The following is a 19,759-nucleotide window of genomic DNA, read 5'->3' on the forward strand; positions in this document are numbered from 1 at the left end:
GGTACATCCCACTTGTCTAGAATTTCTCCCCTAATACACTGGAGAGATTACACTTCCCCCTCCGTATTCGCGGTTTCCGTATCTATGGATTCACTTATTCGTGATTTTAAACTTAAAATTCCTTTTTCGGGCTATTTTAAGCCCCCCCCCCATAAGCCTTACTGGTGGTCTAGCGGGTTTTTGGGGCAGGAGCGATCTTCCCACGCTCCTGCCCTTTGCATATCGCTCACAGGAAATGGCTTGAGACTACGGGAGCTCAAGGCAGCCATTTCCTGTGAGGGATCTGCACGGTGCAAAAGCGTGGGAAGATCGCTCCTGTCTGAAAACTCGCTAGACCACCAGGTAAGGCTTACGGGGAGCTTAAAATAGCCGGGGGAAGCGGTGGTTAGGGGCAGAACCAGCCCGAATATTATTTGTGGGTTTTTTATATTTTCGCTGCCTCTAACCACTGCGAATACGGAGGGGGAAGTGTATGTACTTACCCTGGTAAGCTCTTTTCCAGTAGATAGGGGAGACATTCTAAACTTCCCCCTCCCCCCTGTCCTTCCTGCACCTGCCTACTGTTTATGCTTCTCCGAGTTGATTCCTGGATGTCAGTCAACCCTTGGGCTGGGAAGAATCTGTATATGTCACTATTTTATGCAGGGGTCGTTTCTGAGCTCCTTTGATGCATTTGTTACCTGTTTACAATTACTGTTCTCATGTTATTTCTTGAGCAGAACACTTCTTTACGGATTTCATTGCCATGGGTGTTTCTACTTCATACTGTAAGTGGAGCTAGAGAGTGCACTGAAGTAGAGCAGTCACAGAAAAATCCGGATTGGATTCCGTCTGCGTATGGCATGTGGCCATTGGGACACTTGTCTAGAATGTCTCCCCTATTGCACTGGAAACAATGTTTCCTGGTAGGAGTTTAGCACAGTCCCTCCATTTTGGTCATCTCCAGATTAGCACAGTGATGTTTCAGTTAACTAAGCTGTTCCTGTGTTTTCAGACAGAGTATGAGGAAATGGGCTTTGCCAAATGGCATGACACCTTCAGCATATACAAACACTCAAATCCATTTCTTCCATTTCACTAATTACTGTATTATTTAGAAACTAGTCTTTAAGCCCATTACATCAACGGGTGCTAGAATAGATGTGTGTGTCTTTCTTTCTTTCTCTCTCCTTGGCCGCTTTCTGTCTGTCTGTCTTTCTTTCTTTTTCTCTCTCTCTCTCTCTTTCCTCGGCTGTCCACCACCTCCCCTTGCCTGCTCCCCCTGTCCAGCAGTAGCCCTTCTCTCTTCCTTTTACCTCCCCCCTGTCCAGCAGCACCCCTTCCCTGCTCCCCCTGTCCAGCAACAGCCCATCTCCCTTTGTTTTACCTCCCCCCTGTCCAGCAGCACCCCTTCCCTGCTCCCCCTGTCCAGCAACAGCCCATCTCCCTTCGTTTTACCTCCCCCCTGTCCAGCAGCACCCCTTCCCTGCTCCCCCTGTCCAGCAACAGCCCTTCTCCCTTCATTTTACCTCCCCCCTGTCCAGCAGCACCTCTTACCTGCTCCCCCTGTCCAGCATCTGCTAGCCTGGGCAGCCTCGGGGATTTTGCTAGGCCGGCCCTCCTCGCATTATCGAAGTGGGCCAGCCTAGCAAATGCCCCGCGGCTGCTGCATTTGCTGGTCGGGGGGGGGGGTGAGAAGAGGCGTCCTGGCAGCACAGGAGTCAAACCGCCACTGAAATTGCCGTCGCAAGCCGCTCCACGCGCCGAAAATCAAATTTGGCACAGACGGACACAGTACGGTGGCAGGGACCACAAAACCCTAAGTGCGCATGCACGCTTAGGGTTTTCTTATAGAGGATAAATTGGTACATTTCAACAGTGCAGCTACCAGAACTGGACTGTTACCAGATTGTATAATGAAGAGATGGAGATATGAGGAAAATACACAGGAAGCAAAAACCCACATCAAGCAGCACCAAGGAAAAATAGGTAGGTTTTACCTACCAATTTTATTTCCTTGAATCCTACCGGATCAGTCCAGACAAATGTGTTATGCTCCTCTCTCAGCAGATGGTGGCTGGAAACAAACATTTGTGAACCCTGTCCTATATAGGGCATTGTGCAGCCAGCACAAATGAAATGTAGACCTTCTCAAATGTCACTAGCCATTAATAGAAATGCTTTCAATACCCCAAGAGAAACATTAAGGTCCTTAGATGTAATTTACTGGACACTAAACTAAACCAAAGTCAGCTTCTGAACTTGTCTACCTGGTAAGACTTAGGGAAAGGAAATTAACAGGTAAGAACACATTTTTTCCTTTTTTGTCCATGAGGCCAGTCCAGATGAATGAGATGTAACAAAGCAGTCCCAAAACTGGGAAGGATTAAGAAACACAGCCCTATCAATGGTGAGGATATCAAACCTATAACATTCAAACCATTAGAAACAAGCTGGTCAATATTCAATCCAGACACACCCACTAACTAGTTAAATTGCTTGTTTGGGGCTATCCATTAATTTTTAGAGGCACTTAAGCTGTTATCACTGCAGATAGCACCTAAATGAAAGCCAGCTATTTTGGTAGCGTTCCAGGGATGGAGTTGGAACTTGTGATGATATTCAGCACTTAACTGGCCAGGATAGCCGCATAAATGGGACACAGTCCTATCTTTATGCGGCAACCCATGGCCACTTAAGTTCTGAACACTGACGTAAGTGGCCATGTGTTAGCCAGTGCCGCATAAACCGGATATTCAGTGCCAAAGCCTGGACATGGCCCAGAAATGAATATCCAGCGATGGTCAGCAAACGCTAGCTGCCATCAACTGAATATTTACACCAAGAATATCACCTAGCTGCCCCACCAACATCTATGGGAGGAAGAATATGAACTTTTAGCACGAAGTTGACTGACCCCTGGACAAATAAACTCTTGTTCCGAGTATATCAACTGAGCCATGAGCCAGCTTTCTTCTTCCTTTATCTTACAAAATCTATCCTACGACCTATTCCAGAAATACATTGGTTACCTCTCTATAAAGACATACTGCCCAATATTTAGCACTATTTACCGGTAACTGGCCAGTTAGCTGTTGGTCCTTTGTGCTTTTAAAGAAAGGGAGGGTTGGGAGACTTTTTGCAGGTGCAGTCCTTGGATATGACCAATTATTTAAATTTCACACGGCTTTTTAAGGAATGGGAGGTAGCTGAGGATAGGATCTTCATGACTTCTTATAATTCCAATATTTACGTGAGCCAGAACCACCACTTAGTCAGCACCACATTGCCATTCCCCTAGCATGAGGTTCATATGAGATCATAGAGGTCGTCCACCACATACGCCAGACCTACCTCCAAACAGGCAACTGACATGAAACTTAAATCTCCTTCTTTCAAGAACTCCAAGGGTAGTTGTAGAACCATGAAAGCAAGACCTGGACAAGTAATTACCGTAAGACTAACACCTGCAACTCTAGGGCCATCTCCTAAAATGCCTGCTTCTGCTTTCTAGGCTTGAATATTCTCAAGAGTCATGCCCCCTTCAGCAGGGATGGTGGTCCTGCTTATCACTGTCACAATCACCACCTCCATTTTGGGGCACTCCTTTCCTTCCCTAATTTTGAGCACAAAATGGTATAGCCCATTCATGGGTCAAATAAGCCACAGGAATTTCCCATTCCACCAAGATCAGGGCTTTAATACAAGGGTTCTTAACGTTTTTTTGGTTCCCACACCTCTTTAATTGATCAATGAAACCCTCACAACACCGTCCTAAGCCACATGTCCACTAGTGATTCCTAACAGCTAGTGCATTTGTCACTGCTAGACACTAACAGTGGTTAATGTCTAATGGTTAATGCAGTGGGCTGAGAACGTAGGCAACTGAGTTTGATTCTCAGTGCAGCTCTTTGTGACCCTGGACAAGTCACTTAACCCTTCGTAAGCCCACTAGGTACAGAAAAAGTACCAGTAAATAGTACATGTAAATCACTTTGGTTATAATCACAAAAATATGGTGTATCAAATCTACAACCCTTTAAATACATGAAAAAGCAGTTACTTATCATAACAGGTGTTATCCAGGGACAGCAGGCAGCTATTCTCACATATGGGTGACGTCATCGACGGAGCCCGGATGCGGAAGCCTCGCAAGCAGACTTGCTTGTAGAAACTAGAAATTTCGAGTCGACCGCACCACGTATGCGCGAGTGCCTTCCCGCCCAGCCTAGGGCGCGTCTCCTCAGTTCAGATAACAAGCAGAGAAGCCAACCAGGGGAGGTGTGTGGGTTGTGAGAATAGCTGCCTGCTGTCCCTGGATAACACCTGTTACGGTAAGTAACTATGCTTTATCCCAGGACAAGCAGGCAGGCTATTCTCACATATGGGTGACCTCCAAGCTAACCAGAATGGGATGGTGGGAGTGTTGGCAATTTAGGAGAATAAATTTTGTAATACTGTTTGGCCAAACTGTCCATCCCGTCTGGAGAAAGTATCCAGACAATAGTGAGACGTGAAAGTATGAACCGAGGACCAAGTAGCAGCTTTGCAAATGTCCTCAATAAAAGTAGATCTGAGGAAAGCTACGGAAGCTGTCATTGCTCTGACTTTATGGGCTGTGACTCTACTGTGGAGGGGCAATCCAGCCTGGGTATAGCAGAATGAGATACAAGCAGCCATCCAGTTGGAGATGGTATGTTTTGAGATAGGATGTCCCAACTTGTTTGGATCAAAGGAGACAAAAAGTTGAGGAGCAGTTCTGTGTGGTTTGGTGCATTCCAACTAGAAGGCCAGAGCACATTTACAGTCCAGAGTATGAAGGGCTACTTCTCCAAGATGAGAATGAGGCTTCAGAAAGAACACAGGAAGAACAACAGATTGATTGAGATGAAATTCCGATACCACTTTAGGAAGGAATTTTGGATGAAACACCGTGAAAGGTGGATCAGCAAGTAAAGCTTGCAGCTCACTGACTTGTCGAGCAGAAGTGAGGGCAATGAGAAACACCACTTTCCAAGTGAGATACTTCAGATGAGCCTTGTCAATTGGTTTAAATGGAGGCTTCATCAGTTGAGCAAGGACAACATTGAGGTCCCAAACCACAGGAGGCAGTTTGAGAGGAGGTTTGACATTGAAAAGTCATTTCATGAATCTGGAAACCACCGGATGAGCAAAGAGAGGTTTCCCTTTGATAGGCCCATATCCGGGCTCCGTCGATGACATCACCCATAGAAACATAGAAATAGACGGCATATAAGGGCCCACGGCCCATCTAGTCTGCCCACCTTAATGTCCCTCCCCTACCTTTGCCCTGTGAATAGATCCCATGTGCCGATCCCATTTGGCCTTAAAATCAGGCACGCTGCTGGCCTCAATCACCTGTAGTGGAAGACTATTCCAGCGATCAACCACTCTTTCAGTGAAAAAGAATTTCCTGGTGTCACCTCGTAGCTTCCCGCCCCTGATTTTCAACGGATGCCCTCTTGTTGTCGTGGGACCCTTGAAAAAGAAGATATCTTCCTCCGCCTCGATGCGGCCCGTAAGATACTTGAACGTCTCGACCATGTCCCCCCTCTCTCTGCGCTCCTCGAGCGAGTATAGCTGTAATTTGTCAAGCCGTTTTTCGTATGGTAGATCCTTGAGTCCCGAGACCATCCGGGTGGCCATTCTTTGCACCGACTCCAGTCTCAGCACATCCTTGCGATAATGCGGCCTCCAGAATTGCACACATGTGAGAATAGGTTGCCTGCTTGTCCTGGGATAATGTGAGCATCATCTAAGCTCCGCCCATGTACACTAGGATTACCATATTTATGTAAAAAAAGAGGACACATGGTATGCCCCCCAGCCCTGCCCTGCCTCCACATCTCCTCGTCTTCCTAGAGCTTAGGGCAACGTCTGGAAGGCCTCGGAGCATTGCATCACATCTGTGCATGCTCAGAGGCCCTGCAGACACAGCCTCGAGCTCTGGCAGAGCTCTGTTCAAACCCTAAAGTGCCGGGTTTTCTAAATCCATCTGGACACCTGAACAGTCCTCTAAAAAGACATATCCGGTTAAATCCAGACATCTGGTAACCCTAATATATACACTCCTTGCAAACCCACATTATCCAAATTAAGCTTGTATTTACAGAATAGAACGTAAACATATAAATGCTAGTATTCTAAACATTTACATGCATCACATGCATGCAAATGTGAGGAAATAGGTTACAGAATTACCTTTCCATGGGTATATGTGAGGTGAGGGAAAGGGCCCTGGCTGGAAAATGAATTTGCATGAGGTGGGAGGGAAGGGTCAGAGGCAGTATATGAGCATGTGTGAGGTGAGGAGAAGGGTCCTAGGCTCCTTGTGACCCTGGACAAGTCACTTAAGCCTCCATTGTACTAGGTAGCACAGTTACAATATAAGCCCACCGGATAGGGTTGGTTTCTTAATGAGAAAAAAAAAAAAAAAAGAGGATGCGAGGCCCCGCCCCACTCCATGTCTCTTCATCCCTGAGACTGGGCTACTTCTGGAGGGTCTCCGAGCATGCACAGATGCAGCGCCATGTCACAAGCATGCAACATCATTGTGTTGCATCTACACATGCTCAGAGGTCCTCCAGATGCAGCCCCAAGCTCAGGGCCTTCTGGACAAACTGTTGGGTTTTGCAAATCCATCCGGGCACCTGGACATGCCCGGGTTTTCCCGGACATCTTGTAACCCTCCCATCCGCTGGGTCAGATAGGGAAAATACTGAAGAGTACTTGATTACTATTCAATGAACTGCAAACCGCTTTGATATCTGTGGAGGGAAGGCGTATTCACTGTGATAAGGGATTAGCAGAACCGCAAATTACTTTTTCATATGTTATTCGCTTTTTTCTATTGAAAACCATTGTGAATATGGTGAAATCGCGAATAACATGGTGGGAGACCTGGCCTGTTCCTGAAGGAGAGGCAAAACACGGTGAGGAAAGTGCTGGGAATCAGCGATTTTCTCTGTAAACGCTTTGAATCAGTGATTTCTCTATGCAAGCTGATGTAATTTGGGGAGGAGCCAGCGAGCTAAAAACCGTGAATAATCAAAACCACAAATGCTGAAACCGCGAATACGGAGGGAGAAGTGTATATGAAATTAAGATAACCATAACCGAATATGAGTGTGCCTGAGGTAAGGGGAAGGGGTCCCAGATAGGGTTACCTTAAGACTCCAGAAAAAAGACGGATTGAGCCATCCGGGTTTTACTTCTACTGAAACCCAATGGAAGTAAAACCCGGATGTCCCAATCCGTCCTCCTTTTTTCTGGAGCCCTAGGGTAACCCTGGTGAGTCAGTGCCAGGCGCTATATGACTGTGCATGAGGTGAGGTGAAGGGCAGAGAAGGGTCTCAAGTGGAGGTGAGGTGACGAGAAGGGATCCGGCCCGTTTATGACGCTGTGTGAGGAGAAGGGTCTCGCGCTCTATTTAACAGTGAGTGTGACGTGGGTCTCGCGCTGTACCTAAGAGTGTGTGACGTGGGTCTCGCGCTGTACCTAAGAGTGGGACGTAGGTCTCGCGCTGTATTTAACGGCGAGTGTGACGTGCGTCTCGCGCTGTATTTAACAGTGAAGGCGGGAAGGCGAGAGATTCTTATGCAGTGTATGGGGGTGAGGAGAGGAGTCGAAGCTTTGTCCTTTCACCTTGACGTTTAGATGAACTGATGGTGGAAAAGTGTTTTTCCACCTCGGCAGATCCCTCATTCTCCGACCCCCCGACCCCAGTCTGACCCGTCTCAGCTTTTCTCTCGCTCCGGCCTCCGTGACACCCCTCGACCGCTGCCGCCGCTTCGGACTATTTGAGGCCTAACCCAGAGTAGGCTCGGCGTCCAGCTTCCACGGGGGACGGAGCGACGGGTGCACCGACTCCTCCGGAAACACGAAGCGAAAGGAGAGTTCCGGCCAGTGACGCCCAGAGAGGGACTCCTAAGAGACGTAAGAGTAAGACCCACGCTCTGAGAGAAAGTGAGCAGTAATACCCTGACACCTGAGACGCTGCAAAGGAGCATAGAAGACACCCATACACCTAGGGATACTGCCTGGTGTCTGGCTATTTATCCCTGCCTGTATTCAGCAAACTCTCTGTCCAAGGAAGGATCATTTCCATTGCATTTAGCACCCCTGATCATTCAGTGGCGTAGTAAGGGGGATAGACCACCCCCAGGCCGGCACCTCTCCTCTTCTCCATCCCCCCTTGTACCTCCTTAACTCTTCACCGCCACAATCGGCATCTGCAATCTGTTACCCGTGCCGGCCTCTGCTCTCCCTCTGAAGTTGCTTCCTAATTGCCAGAGCCAAGGCAAGCGCAGGCAGCAGGTTGGAGATGCTGCTCATTCTGGTGACAAGCTAAAGAAATACAGGAGAAAGCACAGGCGGGTAAAGAGTGGGGAGGGGGGGCGAATAAGAGGGTAGGGTGGACGCCGTTGCTCACATTACTCCTCCTTCAACTGATGCAGCTATGGTAAACTTGCTCACAGATTCACAGCAGCAGAGGACAGACCACAGAAGCTGATGAGAAACGCAGAGGACTAACTACCTCTGAAAATGGAAAATAACTCATACATAATGCAATGCTAGGGTTACCAGATTTTCCCAAAGGAAAAGCCTGACCCAGTTCTTTCAGCATCATGCCCCGCCCCCAGCCCCACCCCTCTTAACCTGTTTGTGCATCAGGATGGTATGCGCAGATGCGACACAAAGTCACATGTTGCATCCGCGGAAGCCGTCCTGACATCGGAAGCTTAAAACCTAGACCAAGTGCTGGATTTTGAAAAGCCATCCGGATCCCCTGGACATGTCCAGGGAAATCCGGACGTCTGGTAACCATGTGCAATGCTCTGTCTGTATGTGTTAGGTGCTTTCGAAAAAAAAATAAAACCCCAACCATAACAAACCTAGTAATAAACTCAATCACATACCCCATTCAACCCACTCTAAAACTTCTGGGAATGACGATAGACAGATGCTGCACCATGGAACCACAAATCAACAAAACAATACAGAAATCATTTGCGGTCATGAGAAACCTAAGGCAAGTTTGAAAATTCTTTGACAAAAAACAATTCCAGCTCATGGTCCAGTCCCTAGTCCTAGGTCTCCTTGACTAATGCAACATCCTCTATCTCCCCTGCCCTGCAACAATGATAAAACAACTACAAACGATACAAAACACAGCCCCGAGACTAATCTATTCACTAAGAAAACATGATCACATCACCGAGGCATACCTCAACTCACACTGGCTCCCAATTCAAGCAAGAATACTATTTAAATTCTACTGTCTATTATTTAAATCCATAAATGGTGACAGCCCAGCGTACTTGAACAACTGCCTAATCCAAACTACCACAACCAGACACAGGAGAACCCAGACACCATTCACATACCCTCCAATCAGAGACATTAAACAGAAAAAACTGTACAATGACCTTCTAGCCACACAGGCAGCAAAACTAGACTACCAACTCTCCAATCTACTAATTGTGACCCCATACTACAAAACTTTAAGAAAAGAAATAAAAACCATCTGAAGCAACCTGCTGTACTCTGTAACACCTCTGGACATGTCCAGAAATCTTCTGTAATCCACCTTGAACCGCAAGGTAATGGCGGAATAAAAATCACTAATGTAATGTAATGTTTGAGTCCCAACAACATGAGTTAAAGATCTGAAAACAGGTTGGTCTACTGCTAGTCCGACAAGGTCCTCCAGCATCATCCTTATAGTTGTCAAAGTGTCCAGTCACCTAGTTGCAGGTTGTCCTCTTTGTCTAGTTCCTTCGATCTTCCCAAACATGTCCTTTTCCAATTATCTCTCTCTCTTCTAACAATGTGACCAAAATAAGACAATCATAACTTCATCATGTGGGCTTTGAGTACCATACCCAGTCTAATCTCTTCCAAAATCAACTTGTTACTTCTTCTGGCAGTCCACAGCATACATAAAATCCTCCAGTACCAAAGTTCAAATGAGTCAATCATTTTTCTATTTTGCTTCCATAATATCCAGCTTTTGTTGTCAAAAAGGACACACAAATCCAGACAGCAACCCCCTAAGTCCTTGCAGGGGGACCCAGATTGGAATGCAAAAGAAAAGAGATACAAACACACTGATACACAAAAGATCAAATATTGAATAAAACAGAAGCTTCAGGGAGACCTCTAGTTGACCAATAAAAATGGCATGCAACCTAGATTATCTCAAAGAAATCCTTCAGCCCCTTGTCTTTTATTAGATCAAAATTAAATAAGCAGTTATCAATCAACATAGTCTGTTATTGAGAAAGACATGGGGGAAGCCACTGCTTGCCCTGGATCGGTAGCATGGAATATTGCTATTCCTTGGGTTTTGGCCAGGCACCTGGATTGGCCACCGCAGGAACAGGCTACTGGGCTTGATGGACCATTGGTCTGACCCAGTAAGGCTATTCTTATGTTCTTATAACATATCATCTGACACAATACGTCATTAATCTCTTTGCCACCTATCAGGCCATTTTCCTGTTTACAAAAATATTACCATACAGGACAAAACTCCAAAACAGTCACTATAACTTAAATGTGATCAGATGTGATGGCGCTGTAGAAAAGCCATCATTAGTGCATTACATAATAAAGCATATACAGTACTCTGCATCTAAAGGCAGTTCCTTACTTAGTTCTCTGTATCTAAGTTTATAAAGGCCTCTGTTCCGAAAGGCAAATCTTAATTATCTGTCTCTTTCTACATTGCTTAATAACCTTTGTTCATATTAGCCTCAAGGTTTCTGCAAATGTCCAGGCAGTGTTTCATAAACAAGCAGCTCTACTTTCTTATCAGTGCAAAGAGTGCTGAAACTATAAACATGACATTTCTTTCTTCAAGGATTTGATTTCATACCAAAACTCTGCTACATGACTAACATTTTTTAATGTATGCAAAATCCTGCTCTCACAAATCTTTCATAGTATACATACAGTATATTTTTTGAAGGGGGCGGGGGCCTCTAGCCTTACCTAGTGGCCCTCAGTGTCCACACTCACATTCATAATGACTACTGAGAAAATGAGTGCATGGACAAGCCTGATTTTCATTTTTAAGTGCTATTTCCTTGCTTTTAAATACTTTGTCAAGAGCCTTTGTTATAGAGCAACCAATTGCTATTCTGTGGCATATATATTTTTTTACTTTTTATTTATTTATTGCAAAATTATTACCAGTAATGACAATAGGAGGAGGGGAGAGAGAAAAAAAAGAAGAAAAAGCCAATAAAGAGGCAATGGCTACTTGCTTGACAACCTGTTCCAATTAAACATTTAACTATCTTTCATTTCCCTAGAGAGATTTTTTAAGGTCCAAAAAAGATCTCAATTGATCTGGTACAAAGATAATACATACTTACTACCGAGGTAACGCACCATACATTTACATGGATATGCTAGTAAGAACGAGCCCCCTAACCTCTTCACTTCTCATTATAAGAAATTATTTTCTTCTATCTTGTGTCACTTTCACTACATCTGGATATATTCAAATTTTTTGCTGACAAAACAACTTTTGAGAATTACGAAATAATAATTTCATTATTGCATTCAAGTCTTGCTCAAATACTAAGGCAACAATCAAGGTTGTTCTATTTGCCACCTCTGTAAGTGAAGTCTCCAACACATTAGATATATCCTCCAATGGATTAAATTCTTCTTGAGCTTGAATTCAAATCTAGTCCTCCATTCATCACTTGAAGTGGTAAATAATATACAGTATTTTATTAATAGGAGGAATAGCCTGAACAGGCATGGATAGAATTTCTGTTAAATATTTTTGAAGAAATCCAATGGGGAAAGAAAGACGGATTTGGGGAAATTCAACACTCTCAGATTAATGATAATAATAACAGTTTTTATACCGCAGTGCCGTGAAGTTCTATGCGGTTTATAAAAGAATAAACAAAGGTACAAATTGATTGAATTTAAGAGAGGTGGAAGAAAGTGATTAATAGGTCAAGAAAACCATTATTGAGGAGAAAGAGATGTATGGGTCAGTTGTCTAGATACTTCAGGAACAGGTATGTTTTTAGACGCTTCCTGAATTCCTCATAAGTAGTGGGCGAAAGCAATTGTTCTAGATCTTTACCCCATAATGCTGCTTGATATACGAGAAGGTGTTCATGGTGTTTTTTCAGTTTACAACCTCTGACTGGGGGGGAAACGAAGTTCGAATATGAGCTTCTCTTGTGTCTGTTGGCTGAGAAGGAGAAAAGGTCAGTTATGTATTTAGGGGCTAGTCCTTATAGTACTTTAAAGCAGAAGCAGGCAAACTTAAACTTTACGCGTGCTTCCATCGATAGCCAATGTCACGTGATCAAATTTCTTTAGCCCGAAGATTAGTCTGACCGCTGCATTTTGCATTAATTGTAAACGTCGCATATTCTTTTGGGAAATTGCTAAATAGGCGATGTTACAGTAGTCCAGTTGACTTAGTACGAGGGATTGAACCAGGGATTAAGTCTCCTATTATAGTTCTCAAATTTTTCCATTTTCAGGTGTATCACATTTTTGTCTAATAATATCAGAAACTGTCTCTTTGAGACTTTTCACTTCTGTATGAACTTGTTTAATGTGGTTTAAAGATTAATTTTTTACTATATCCAAATGATGAGAGAGGTTCTCAATCTTCCCAGAAAGATAAGTAATTTCTTGTTCTGATTTCTCTAAAGTGACATCTAATTTTTGTAAGACCTTCCAAATCCCCTCCAGTGTAACTGTCGGAGAAGCAGTTAATAAACTAACTGCTTCTTTACTCACAGCACAGGCGGTTGATTCATCGGGCTTTCCCTCCTCTCAATTCTGGGCAGCAGTGACTTCCTCGGTCCCTGCTTTGATCTCGGGTCAACCTCGTGCCTGTGCTGGACACAGCGGTACAATAGTTGCCTGCGGGACAGAGTGGTATCATGTCCCAAAGAAGAGAGCGGTTCTCCCTCACCGCTCTCAACAACAGGCCTCTGGTTTGGCGTCTTCAGGACAGGTCCAACTCCGAATCGGTTGAGGGTGGTGGATTGAGGAGGGGACGAAGTGCAAGCTGGAGAGGATACAACCTGGATAATCCCCTTTTCGTATGAGGCATTTTCAAAGAAGAACACTTCCAAGTAAAATCCAACTTCACCTCTCTCCAACAAACACCATCAGCAGTCAAGCCACCATATTGGTCCCTCCTTCCCCCATAGCACTTTACATGTATATATTTATTTATTTATTTTGGTATTTATACACTGCTTATAGCCTAAGTGGTTTATATTCAGGTATTCATATACCTTACTGCTACTGTACCTAGCCCTTGAGAGATCTTTTGCTTTTTGAAGCTTTTCCTTTATTAGCATTAGGCTCTACTGTTTCTCCCCTCAGCCCTCTTTTCCATGTTGAAGAGTCCTAACCTTTAGTCTTTCCTCACAGGAGAGAAATCCATCCACTTTATCATCTTGGTCACTATTCTTTTCTAGTTCCTTATCTTTTTTGAGATAAGGTGAGCAGAACTGAATGCATGCTTATGTTGTTCCCTGTATATCTTCCCCTTATGGTTATATCCCCCTCCTCTCTCAGCAGTGTCCCTTTTCAGGTAAATCATGTTATTTGGTACATAGGAAGGTGCTGTTCACACATTTGCCCAAAGCCTCAGCTACGTAGTTCTCTCTGGAAGTATGCTGAACAGAGAGAAAACTCTTGTCTAGGCACTGCCTTAGCATACCTAGTGGTTTCTAATTGACCTCACAGGTTGCATTGCGAGATAACGGACCTTTATCTTGACCATCTGTCTTTTATGGTATGTGGTCAAAAGGAGTGGGGCTGCAGGGTATGTGTATGTATGTGTGTGTGGGGGGGGGGGGCATGTGGTCCCACTTTCATAATGCAAACTGTGAGGCCGATTTGTGAGCCACAGCAGGAGATGTAGACCCCCATTTGTGCCAACCAGGGGAACTGTCTCTCTCGCCTGTTTGTTCAGGGACACCTGTGCTGGGCCCATGGTTTCAGACCCCAGCATGGAGTTGACCTGGGGGAGCAGCAGGCCAGCTGTGTGCCACTGCTGCTAATTAAATACCATGCAGCCCCATCACCCACCCTCATGTTATGCACAGAATGGAGAGACAGACCTTTGTTTACCAGCATGTATACTATGTATTTAGAAAAACATGCTCTGTTGTGCAACCATATACAGGGGGGTTGGGGACAGTCCAAGAGGCTGGGGGGGAGGAGGAAGTCCACATGCCTCATTGGAGGGGGGGGCACTCCAAGACCTTCTCTGCACAAGGGCCACCAGGGTCTGCATCATTTGCTGCAGTACCTCTATGCATGCGGGAGAGGTGATGCAGGAACTGGCTTTGGGGGTCAGGCTGGCCATCCTCAGCTGGCAGACTCGCAGCCACTGGGGGGAGGGGGCTGCTGTTGCTGCTCTTCCTCCTCCTTATTCTCCTCTAGCAGGGACATGTCCCTGTAGGGATTTTTGAGCTCTTCAGGCACCATCTGCAGGGTGGTGGCAGGTCCCCCAGGCCCCTAGGCCCTCCATCAATACCTTCCATGCCTGCTCAGTTGTAGACTGGAGCTGAGCAGGTGGGACTGCTGCAGGCTGGTTCTGAGGTCAGCCTGTGTGCATGAAAGGTTTACAATTAGGGTTAAAACATCCTGTTTCATAGTGGTGCAGCTGAGTATCAGAAGCTAGGGTTGGAGACAGGTGTGTGCATTTGTTGGGCTACCTGAGAGACATGTCTGAGGGGCTGCCACAATAGAAACAGAGAAAAATAAAGGTAGATAAAGATCATATAGTCTATCCAGTCTGCCCAACCATGCCATCCACTATCCCCTCCTCTCCCTTAGAGATCTAACAAGCTGTCTTGAATTCTTCATCTCCACCAGGAGGCCATTCCAAGCATTCACCATCCTTTGTATGAAAAAGTATTTTCTGAGGTTATTTGTGAATCTATCCTCTTTCACCTTCATCCTATGCCACCTCATTCTAGAGCTTCGTCTCAATTGAAAGATACTTGCCTCATGTGCATTTATGCCATATAGGTATTTAAACATCTTTATCATACCTCGCCTTTCCCCCAAAGTATACATATTTATTTATTTAATTTATTTATTTATTCGATTTTTCGCCCGTCCTCCCAAAAGAGCCCAGAACGGGTTACAAAGTACATCCATAATAATCCAGACAGAGCAGAAATGACATTTTACATAAATTACAATATAGATGACAGTTTACATAAATTACAATATAGACATGACAATAAAACATATTTACTAAGTAGCATCTGGTGAAATTAAGTGACATAGGTGAGTTGACTGGGTGGCATTTCAGGGTGAATGACTTTAAGGCGCTGGGTTAGTAAAGAGGAAGGCTTTCACGGCCTTCCTGAAGTTCCAGAGTCCATCTAGTGATCTGACAGATGGAGGGATTGTGTGCCAAAGTTTGGGTATGAAATGTGAGTAGGAGCATTTGCGGTCAGTTTCAGTTTTGAGGGAGCGGCCAGAAGGTATGGTCAGTCGTTTTTCTCCTTGGGACCTCAGTGGTCGTTTTGGGAAGTAGATTTGTAGTTTAGTTTTCATGTAGTTGAGATTTTGAGTATTGAGATCTTTGTCTCCGTACACCTAATGCTTAAGACCACAGACCATTTTAATAGCCTTCCTCTGGACCAACTCAATCCCGTTTATATTTTTTTTTAAGGTGCAGTCTCCAGAATTGTACACAATATTCTAAATGAGGTCTCACCAGAGTCTTATACAGGGGCATCGATACTAGAGAATGACACAGAGGCAAATCTGTTCCCATCACCACAAGTTCTGTCGCGTTCCCTTTTCCATCCCTACAAGCTCTGTCCTCATCTGTACAAGCCTCAGACACTTATGATTTTAAAGTGTCCAAGGCTTGTGCACATGAGGACGGAGCTTGCAGGGATGGGTCAGGGACAGAACTCACGAGGATGGAATGGAGATAGATCCCATGGGGACAAATTTGTCTTCATGTTATTCTCTAATCAATATCTCCTTTTTCCTACTGGCCTTTCCTCTCCTTATTCACCCAAGCATCCTTCTAGGCTTCGCCATTGCCTTTTCAACTGATTGGCTACCTTAAGATGATCAAATACTGTCACACCCAAGTCCCATTCCTCTTTCATGAACAAAAGTTCTTCACCCCCTAAACTGTGACATTCCCTTGGGTTTTTGCAGCCCAAATGCATGACCTTGCATTTCTTAGCATCAGATCTTACCTGCCTAATTTTGGACTATTCCTCAAACTTTGCTAGGTCCTTCCTTATGTTATCCTGGAAATGGGCATGCAGGATGGAGTGGTAGTATGCTATGGATGGATAGATTGTTGAGAGGACTGTGGGAGAAGGGCATGTATATCACACATGTGTCCTGGGGCTGCCTGGAAGCAAGCAGAGGTCCCTGGAGGAGCATCTGATCCTTCTGGGCAACTGTGCTGGCCTCATCCCCCAGAAGATATCAGTATTAGGATGTGAGGGTAAGAAGGTTTGGGGACATGGGGGGGGGAGGAATGAAGCTAGCTGTGTTGGGGAGCTGACTGGTAGGGGTAGCTGCCTATGCCAGTGATTTTGATAGAAGGGAGCTGGGGAGGGGGGACAGGGGTGGAGAGGCTATGTACACATAGGTAGAGTTCGCAGTGTTGATAGAGAGAGGGCAGGTTAAGGAGGTACTGTGCTGTGGCTATTTCAGGGCCACCCAGCTTTGCCCTTATAGGCATGTTTCACAGGTCCGCATCCCAACCTTGGGAGCCGACTGTGGTGTATCTCAGTGGTTCTCAAACCTGCTCTTGGAGGCACCCCTGCTAATCAGGTTCACCCCTGCCCATTAGTTATACCCATTAAAAATACACGATTGAATACATATGTAGATGAATGCATTTCATAATCCGCCCAAACTCCACCCTTGTGCACATCTCTGTGTTACATGTAAATGCCCATTTACATGTGTAGACAAGCTTTCTACATGCGTTAGTGCCATCTAAGTCTTCTGAAATTACCTCCTTTACATTTTAGCTTTTTTTGTATTAATAAAGCCGAAGCCCATTTTTATCTCTTTTTTAATAACTGAGCAGAGAACTGCCCATGCCATTGCTATATAAAACGAGAAAAAGATGGTGAAAGCCTGAGAACTGCTGTTCTGCACAGCTCCCATTTCACCAGTGGCTCTGGAGCTTGCCTGGAATGCCTGTGCAGTGACAAGAAGGCTTCCCCTACCATCTACAAGCTGCTTCTCTCTGTGAGTCAGTGTTTGAGGAAATGGAAATGTAATAGGGGGAAACTGTTTGCATGCCAAAGCATGTGGCGCGCGCCAGATGAGAGGAACGGACTTGGCAAAGACCCTGCTTTCGAGACTAGATTCTGTTTTCTCACACATGGCACGTCGGGGTGCATCTGCCATCTCTGGAAGCAGCTGTAATAAGGGTTTTCAGTGCCAGTTGGGATGCCAGGCAGTGCTACTTCATCAACTACCTGTGGCTAGAGATGCCTTTTCCCACAGCTGGAAATTTGATTTGTTTCCAAATATTGCAGGCGCTTTAAAGTCGGCCTTTTTTTTCCCCTTCCATTGCAGTCTCTGTAGACTTCACATCTAGTTATTAATAATTCAAGGCCTACTTGTATCAACCATCTGTGACTTCTAAGAGTTGATGTTCAAAAATTTTAATGTCAACTTCATTTGCACTTTTTCAGGAAACCCCCTTCCCTCATTTTCCTGACATAAAAAATTTCAGTAAACTAGCAGGCATCCTAGATCCCACAAGCCCAATTCACATGACATCAAGATGCAGTGACAGTCTGCTACACTGGTATATTCCATGGTGTGAAATCCTGCTCTGCTAAAACACATTCCCTTCCCCCATCCTACCCTCTGCACCATTTTCTCTTCTGTCCTCCTTCTTGCTCTTCCCATCTGATCTGGGTGATTGGACTATTTGAACTTAGAATTTTGATCTTGGAGAGGAGAGGTAACATGACTGAGAAAAACTCCTTGCAAGGTCACTCAGATCATCTGTCCATGTTTATATGTGGTCATAGAAAATATAATTTGAAGCTACAAAAGAGAGATATATATATATTGATTTAAGAATACATTTCTGAGATATGGGATCCCCTGTTTAAGAAAATGTATCATTGCTGAGCTTCTATGGTTTCAAAGCATATACAAATTCTTTTATATCAAATAACTTTATTATGTTTATTTTCTTGGTATCTTATAACAGCATAACATCGACAAACGATTAGAGAATGACACGGGAACAAATTTGTCCCCATACTCGCAGGAATGTAATTTCTCTGTCCCGTTCCCGTGTGTTTTGTCGCTGTCCCTGCCCCATTCCTATAAGCTCTGCCTTAACCATACAAGCCTCAAACGCTTGTGATTTTAAAGTGTTTGAGTCTTGTGCAAATGAGGACAGAGCTTGCAGGAATGGGGCAGAGGCAGGAAAAGAACTCACCGGAATGGAAAAATGAATTCACCCAGGGACGGGGAAAAATCTGTTCCTATGTCATTTTCTAATTACCTGTTCTGTAACTGTTTCATCACTTGTAGAGAATGACACAGGGACAGATTTTTCCCCATCTCTGCAGGAACTCGTTTTCCCGTTCCATCCCAGTGATTTCTTTTCCTGTCCCTGCCCCATTTCTGCAAGGTCTGTCCTCATCTGCACAAGCCTCAAACACTTTAAAATCACGCTACTGTTCAACTGCACACATGTTTCTTGTTTCCAGTGGCTTTCAAGCATAAGTGTCCCCTGAGGAAGGCATTTTCCTATACGCCGAAACAGGGATCCTCGTTGGGACCACCATTTCAACTAAAGACTTTATTGTTGGTTGAAGACACCTTCCTTGCCTTTTTTGTTTGACTGTCTATTCTAAGGCGAGGTGTTCTTCTGTCTTAATGTAGCATATTATGCCATACTTTGTATTATTTGAATATTTTTATTGCTATAATTGTCTATTCCTTATGTTTGACTTATTATCCCAGGACAAGCAGGCAGCATATTCTCACATGTGGGTGACGGAGCCCTGATGCAGACAGCTTCGCAAGCAGACTTGCTTGTAAAACTTTAGAAAGTTTGCGACTGCTGCACTGCGCATGCGTGAGTGCCTTCCTGCCCGACATAGGGCGCGCGTCTCCTCAGTTCTCAGTTTTCCTCGGAGCCGAGAAGTCCTCGTTTTGACGCTCTGCGCTAGACTTAGTTCTACTCATGCCTTCTCTCACCACGGTTCATGTTTTTTCTGACAGGGTCACTGTGTTAATTGCACGTTTCATTTAAAAAAAAAAATTTTTAAGTTTCGTTTGTTATTTTCTTTGTGTCATGGCGGGGCCTACCCCGTGGCCTCAGCCTACGGGCTTAGATTTGGCCGTGGCTGTTTTTCATTCTATGTCCCAGACGGTCACAGATTTCAAGAAGTGTAGCTGGTACCAGTGCGCAATATCCCTCACTGACCTACATAAGTGGTCTGTGCAGTGTTTTATTACCTGACCATTGTCCAGCGTCATGTGCCCACTTTGCTACCCTTCATCCTCGAGCCATTAAACGTCGTCAAGTTCAGGACAGGTAGAAAAAATATTTGGCGGCATAGATAGGCCTTTACCTAAGGTCCTTACCGTGACTCCAACTTCAACTTCGACCCAGAATCCAGCGCTGAAAGGTGTGCGCAGAACTGTACATTTAGCATTCAATAGATGGTTCCTGTTCAGAAGAGCTTACAATCTAATTTGGACAGAGAGAACATCTTGG

The 19,759-nt window shown here is 44.9% G+C and overlaps 1 protein-coding gene across 3 annotated transcripts in view; it reads right to left on the minus strand.

Moving 5' to 3' along the window:
• Positions 1–7,908, minus strand: part of ACSF3 (acyl-CoA synthetase family member 3) — a 174,650-nt gene extending 166,742 nt beyond the window's left edge. The window contains exon 1 of one of the 3 annotated variants that reach the window (XM_033940191.1): positions 7,645–7,908. The gene's annotated coding sequence lies outside the window, so the exon portion shown is untranslated. The remainder of the gene's footprint in view (positions 1–7,644) is intronic. The other 2 variants (XM_033940190.1, XM_033940189.1) reach the window with 2 other exon arrangements.
• Positions 7,909–19,759: the final 11,851 nt, after the last annotated feature.

This window comes from Geotrypetes seraphini, chromosome 4, assembly GCF_902459505.1.
Source record: "Geotrypetes seraphini chromosome 4, aGeoSer1.1, whole genome shotgun sequence".
Lineage (NCBI taxonomy): Eukaryota > Metazoa > Chordata > Amphibia > Gymnophiona > Dermophiidae > Geotrypetes > Geotrypetes seraphini.